The sequence below is a fragment of the Zonotrichia albicollis genome, chromosome 17 (assembly GCF_047830755.1).
Source record: "Zonotrichia albicollis isolate bZonAlb1 chromosome 17, bZonAlb1.hap1, whole genome shotgun sequence".
NCBI classification, from domain to species: domain Eukaryota; kingdom Metazoa; phylum Chordata; class Aves; order Passeriformes; family Passerellidae; genus Zonotrichia; species Zonotrichia albicollis.
The window spans coordinates 10,060,377-10,067,670 of NC_133835.1; positions in this window are offsets into that span (position 1 = coordinate 10,060,377).

Here is a 7,294-nt window from a genome sequence, read left to right on the forward strand (position 1 = left end):
CAGCTCCTGCCAGCTTTTTCCATGAAAAACAAAAAATACAGGACGGAAAAACTTATTTCTCCAGTAAATAACCTTGTAAAATGTGTCCTTTAAATTAGACATTAATGTTTATACTTAAGATACACAAAAAAAGGAAGAGAAATATAAAATATATTATCTCCCCCTCTCAAGCTTGGGGAGCAGTCAAGGGAGCAGAGTGAGGGCACAGCAGGTAGGGATATCTGGAGCTGCTGAGGATAGAGGGAGCTGTGCTTGGAAAGGATGGTGGGCAGGGGGATGGACTAAAACTTCTCTTGAGAGCACAGAGCACCACTGTGAACTTGCAGCTGTCCTAGAGGAGGTGTCTGGAGTGGCTGTTTTCCCAACAAGACCAGGGCCAAGCTCATGAAATGAGCAGCAGCCTTGAGACAAACTCCTTGACGGGAGGGTTTCCACCTTCAGCTGCATAAACTGTGCAAATTATCAATACTGGATGTTAAGCCTCAAAATCTAAATTAATTTTTAAAAAGAATTAGGAAAATTCATGAAGGACAGGTCTTGGTACTGAACATGGAAATCCAGTGATTACTTCTGTTTTCAGTGATGGAATTTACAAGAATACATTAGTGGACAAGTCACTCACAATTTCTTCTCTTTTTCTGATTTCTGCTACTGGTCCACACCAGAGCTGGAATCCAGGCCTGGAGGAACTTTTGCTCTCCTTCAGCTCAGCATCTGAATGTCACAACCCCAGGGCTTTCACACTGACATTTAATGGGAAGAGCACCTCACCAATTCAGGAGAAAAGGGATGTTAAACCAAAGCCCTGTGCCCACAGCACCAAGCTCTTATTTAACCTCAGCAGAGTGCTTTGCAAATCTGAGCTTTCCCCCAAAGCATTTTGTTCCCTTTTTTGAAGGGAATGTAGGGAATACAGCCAGCAAGCTGCTGTTAACTCCATCCTGGAGATGGCAGAATTTCAGGGTTGGGAAAAACAATCCCTAAATATGTGTCCTTCACTCCCCATCCATGGAGGGATTAATTAGACTGAATTAGTTATCAGCTCCATCTGCAGATGAAAAATGCTTTCCCCAGCATGGCTTTGGAGTCAATGTACAATGGATGTGCAGAGTCCCTTCACATAGGTCTCCCCTCCAGAGGAATTGCAGGGTCTGAATTTTCTGTTTCAATAGATTGGGAAGTAGTTTGACTCATTAAGTGTTCAGAAAAGACAGGCACTTCTGGGTACAGCCAAATATCTTTGTTTTCAGCTCCCAGGAAGTAGTTTGACTCATTAAGTGTTCAGAAAAGACAGGCACTTCTGGGTACAGCCAAATATCTTTGTTTTCAGCTCCCAACTTTGTTACATCAAACAGAAGGTGCAGTACTCTTTTTTTGTTTCCTTCTTTTTTCCCTAGTAGGGCTGAGGAAAAGACAGGAAGAAATCAGATGACTTTGTTTTGAAAAGCTGTAAAACGATAAAAAAGCTGTTTATAAATCTTGCCAGGAGTGAGCACAGAGGACACTGGGAGCTGTCACAGCCATCCTTGTCCCTGGCTGCAAAGCTTGCCTTAGTCCTTTCCCTAAATTTTGTCCTCTCAGTGGCAGTCAGGCCTGCATTTCAAGCAGAGAGCTGGAGAAATCTGCCATGCAGGGGAGCAGAGTCTGGCAAGACCAGGTGCTGATTTTTCCTGCTCAGAGCTGCCCATCTGATGGCAGCAGGCTGCAGCCAGCCAGCACTGCTGCCCCACACATCAAATTTGATTTTGCTTAAACAAAAGAAAACTCTAAAAAAACTTTAAAAGGATTTCACTGCCAACATCAACACAATAAAACCCTTGATTTGATTTGATAAAATCCCTTCCCCAGGCCACCTGTCCTTGCCAGAGAGCATTGCCCTGGGGGCAGGTCCTTGTCCCCAGCAAGGTGTGCTCACCTGGGCTGGAGCCCAGAGCTGGGCTGGCAGCAGTGCCCAGCATTGTTTGGGAGCCAGGCCCTCCCTGCTGCTTCGGGAAAAGTTGTTTCTATTCCAGTAAAGGTCACAGGCCTCCCCCAGGGCTATTTGTGCTTAACTCATTGGTGCCCAGGCCACAGCAAACACCGGAGGACACCTGGCATCAACACTTGGAGCAGCACATCAGCAATTCTGGGGGCATCTTGCACGGAGATCTTTCATCCACAGCAGCCAGGGAATGCTCCTGCAGCCAGTAAAGCCAGCCTGGAGGTTGCTGTGCACCAGGGAAGCACATTGCACCCCGGAGAATCCTGCACTCCTGGGCTGGAGCGGGCAGCAGTGCTCTCAGAGAAAAGTGGAAGATTTATTTCCATCTAGTGGCAGAAAACGAACATGGTATTCAGCAATTTCTCATTACTCAGTTATAAATCTGAGCTGGAGCTCTCCTGTCATTGAGTGTCCTTCATTTTGTTCCAGAAAAACAAAATGGGATGTTTGAGCAATATGTTGCATATTTCTACAGAAAGGAGAGGCTGCTAACCTGAAGTAATTAAGTGGAAGCCAAAATAATTTGGTTGGCTTCAAAGTAACAAATAGGGGGATCTTTGTTGCCCTTAAAATGGTAAACAAATACAGCTCAGTCCTGGTTCTCCAGAACAGAACTACAAGGAATAGAACTTCAGCTTGGAAAACAAACAAGAAAACAAAGAAACAAAGAAAGAAACAAACAACACTGCAAAATTAAATTCTCCCATGATTGCATTGCTTCAGGACCTGAAGCTTCAATGAAAACACCACCAAGTACTCACCTTCTTTATTAACTAATAAAAGTTTTCATTGGGAAAAAAGAAAACCAACAAAGAAAAAATGACAACAAAAGAAAGGCTCTTACACAACAAGACACGGAACTTTGTCACCTCCACTTCCCCATTCCTCAACAAATTCCTCTCTGATATGCTTTGTGCTCCCTCCCAAGGTCTGGGACCAGCTTAGAGACACACCTTGGTGTGGGCAAAAGCTTCAGGGAGTTGCAGCAGCCTCAGGTTCAGATTCTATCTCTCCTTGCCAGTCCTGCAGCAACACTGGGCAGCCTGACCTGACTGGTGAAGCCCTGTCTGTGCAGATTAGATTTGTAATTCAAGTCCAGTGCATTGAGCTGCTCCCCAAAGGTGACAGCTGATGGCTGGAGTCAATAGGCAATTTGTGAACACAGAATTAAAACAGCAATTCCCTCTTAAATGGTATCAAGCTTCAATGAAACAACAACACACAGAAGAGGTTCTGTAAGGAGGAAAATTCCTCGTTTGACCTTGATCACAACAGCCTTTATATAGGCTGGCACATCAATTTACATATATTAACCATGCATGTCAGCAGAGTAGGGGAAAAAAATGTATACACAAGTGGTTTTTGCCCTAGGTAGTAAAACACCATTCCATTAAAGGCAAGATGAGCAATCCAGTGCAAACTGCTGATACCAATCTCAATCAGAAGTGGTGAAATTTTTTTTATAAAAGACACACTCCAGCCTTTCTGCCTTTCCTGGCAGAAGCTGATTTATCCATAGGAAAATTCACCAGCCTCGGCCATGCTGAGCAGCCTCTCTGAGGGAGCACACTTTGGCAGGGCTTAGAGGGACAGACAAGAACTGGTTTCCAAAGTGTGCAGAGCTGATAGCACTGGATTTTCCTGCTGGAGCAGCAGTCATGATCCTGGTGAGGTACAACATGACTGTTCTTGGCAGTGCTTGCAGCCAGCCCTGCTGGAGACTCAGTCTCTCCCACTCATTCTCAGCAACAGCAAGTACAAGGAGGCTTCTCCTAGGAGATCTTTTCAGAATCTTTTTCATCTCTTCTGTTTTTAGCCAGTTTAAACATTGCCATCAGGGCAGTGTTGGTGAAATTCACATTGGAGGCAAAGCAGCACTTGAGGATAAATGCAGGGTGGTTTCATCTCCCCTAAAGCAAACGTCAGTGCCTTGCTCAGAGGAGGAGCTGACCTTTCTTCTCCTGCCTTCCTGAGGAGATGCAGCTCCTTGCTGACATAGCACAAATGGCTGGAGCTGACACAGCCAGGCAGCCTCTCCTGGCCTCCTGCAAATCACTGACTGACCAGCAGGAATGATCACACTGCAGAGCTGACAGAGCTGCAGGGTTTACAGCTTCCCCACAGGACAGCACAGCTCCATCTTGTTTTCCTCATGGGATTTTCAGTTTTCACCTCATGGCTGCATCCTGCAAACCTCTGCTAAAGCAGTGGGAAGGTGCAGAGCCTCAGGGGGTCCCTGTGGAGTTTGGGGGGGGTGATGGTGAAGCTGCTGAGCCCAAACCTGCTGCAGATGGCTGCTGTGGACAAACCCTCTGGAACAGGAGGAGAGCACAAGGAGGGAAAGCAGGACACATCCCCAGTGCCTGCCTGCACACCTCAGAGGCCATGAGTGGTTGCTTGTTTGGTTGTGTGGAGTGAGTGAGCTGTGAAGCCAGAGTCACCTCTGAGCCTGCATCTGCCTTGGAGGGCACCTACACAGATCAATAATGGCAGGAAGCTCCAGCTGGACTCGCTGCTGGTGTGGGATCAGAGCAATGCAGCAGGGACCCTCAAGTCCAAGCCTTGTGTCTTCTGCTCTCAGTTTTCTGGTCTAGATTCCCCTTTTTCTATCAGCTTTTACTGACTGTGCTCAGTCTGAAATCCAGAACACACATCTCTGCTCCCTTGGTGTTTTGGTTTTAGGTCATTAACTCTGGGTGTTCTGAGAATAAAGGGCCCAAATCCTCTCTCCAGAACCAGCATGTGCTGTTTACTTTCAGTAATCCCATGTGAAAACTTTGCACCCCACACAGTAGCCCTTATAGGAAGAATGGACACAGCCTGTCTGTGGAATAAGAGCAGTGATGTTATCAAACACAAATTGCTTTTTTGGTGTAAAAATCAGTAAAATTGCCTCTACACAGCAAGTACAATTCAGTCCTGCTGACCAAGAACATAATAGAAGATACTTTAAATTTGTACAAAGCCAAGTGCAGTCATCTGGAGTACTCACATGGCTGTTTGGCTCATGGAGGAAACTGGAATCTGAATGTGGAAGCCCACCACAGCTGAAGGATTTGTCAGAGAACTCTTGCTTCTTGCAGGAAAACTGCTTTAAAAGTTACCTTTTTCTGCTGTAATAAGTGCCTCTGTAGACAGCTAATAAAAATTTCAGAGTACATAAATTTATCTGCACTTTAATTTCTATCTATAGTTTTCCTTAAATAAAGAGGCAAACAATGTCTCCAAACTGCTCCTAAGTAAGAGTCTGAAGTTAGACTGTGAAACTCCAATGAAATACAAAGAAGTTTTTGGCTCTATTAATGTTGGCAGCTTGCTTTCTCCTTTGTTACTGCCAGGGAAGAATATTCCTGACACCAGCACCTGGGTTGAAAATTAACTGAAGTCTCCTGAAAAAGGGCTGACCACCGTTCTGCTCCAGATCTCTTTGCTTTATTAGAATACTCTTTAAAAGATGACACTGCAGTTCAAGTCCAGAACCACTCTACAGAACAATGAATAGTGTTCACTGAAATCACCATTCCTGTGAACTTCACAAAAAAACACAGCAGGAAAATTAAAGATACAGTACTCCAGACTGACCAAGTTTCTGCTGGCATGGAAATGAAAGAGGGTTCTGCAGCTAGAGGCCACTCAGCCATTAGGATCAAACTCTTAATAATGGTCATGGAAATCTTTCTTGATTTCTGTTTAAATCACTGATTGCTCAAACCTTTACCTGGGTCACTGAAATTAAGTATTTCAGCCAAAATAAACTGGGTAGACTGCTACTCTCCAAGAGGACCACTGTATCTTTAAATGTATCCTGGATTAAACAAAGGTTTTATCTACACTTGTTAAATTATTGCACAGACCATTACACTGACAAGTACATTATGAACCCATGGAATGTTACAGTCTGGCCTGGAAAATAAAAGCAGCAGCATTATCCTTGAGGTCTCAACCATGAGGGAGAGCTGGCCAAGCACTTCTTGAATTGTACTAATTATTAACAGGTTTCAATACACAAATAAAACATTTAAAAATAATCCCTAATTCCCAGGATTATGTTTGGGAGCACTCTCCAAGACTTCCATTGTTTTGCAAGTGGCACTTAGTTTGATTTCTTGACATTTTTCTTGTATCAGACTACCTGCAGGACTCCAGCTGTTCTGTATTTTCCAAAACTGAAGCCATACAAAGAAATAAAAGCTTGGGTCCCCAGGAGATTTGAACCAGCCATTGCAGTGTCCAATTGGTGCAGCAATTTCACTTCCTGGCAGTTTGTATGACCTAAACCTGTGACTCAGGGAGTGGGATGAGAGGGAGCAGAGCCCACGGTGCCACCACAGCCCTGCCACCCCACAGGCTCAGATTCATGGCTGCATCCAGGCAGCCTCAGCTCCAGCAGCCTGCACTCAATACCTCTGCTCCTCATCAGGCCAAAAGGGGAGGATTTGGGGAGAGAAGGAGGAGGAATTAAAAATTAAAAAAGTCTGATTCATAAACACTTGCTCCGCACATGCAACTTGATGGGATTTTCTTCACAGTGCAGAAACCTCCCAGCCACCTACTCTGAAAATAAGTAAAATTCAATGAAACAGTTGGTGTACAAAAAAAGAAAATGCCTTTGTTTTGTCCTCTCCTCTGGAAGGCATGATGACACATTCAGGCTCAGATAAGTCATTAAAAAATGCCCATCAAACTGACCAGCTGGCACACTGGTTTGTGTCTGCAGTTACACCTTCTGCCATTATATTGGTTTATCTGGATCTTCCAGTAACATTTTTCTGTCAGTTGTAGCATTTTGTTGCTTCCCTGCAACACTGCAGAAAAAGAGATGGCAACTGCTCTGTCCATGTCTCCTCAACTGGAGGAAAAATCCTCACTCAAAGCTTCTGCTTGAGCAGGGCTCTGGCTGTTTGATTTAGAACATAAAAGTTTCAAAAGCTACAAAAATCAAATCAGAAGAACAAACTAATGGCTCATGCCAATTATGGCTGCAAGTGATACATAAATAAATCACTTTTGTCCCAGGCAAAGCTCATAGGTGAGGTAAACATGCACACACACATCACAATGCCACTGATTGAGTGGACTGAAATAAAGATTCTCCTGCCACAAGCCATTTCAGGAGGTTTATGAAAGAGAAACTGTAATAAACTTGTACAGAAGAAGCTGAACCAGCTTCAGACTGGGGAGCAGACACCTTGACAAGGAGGCAACAGAGGTGTAAGCATAAAAAACCAAAGTTATGTTTGACATGCAGCTAAGCTATGACAAAGTTATGCTTGGAACTGGAGAAAAAGTAGAAAAAAAATCCTTGTTTTAGTC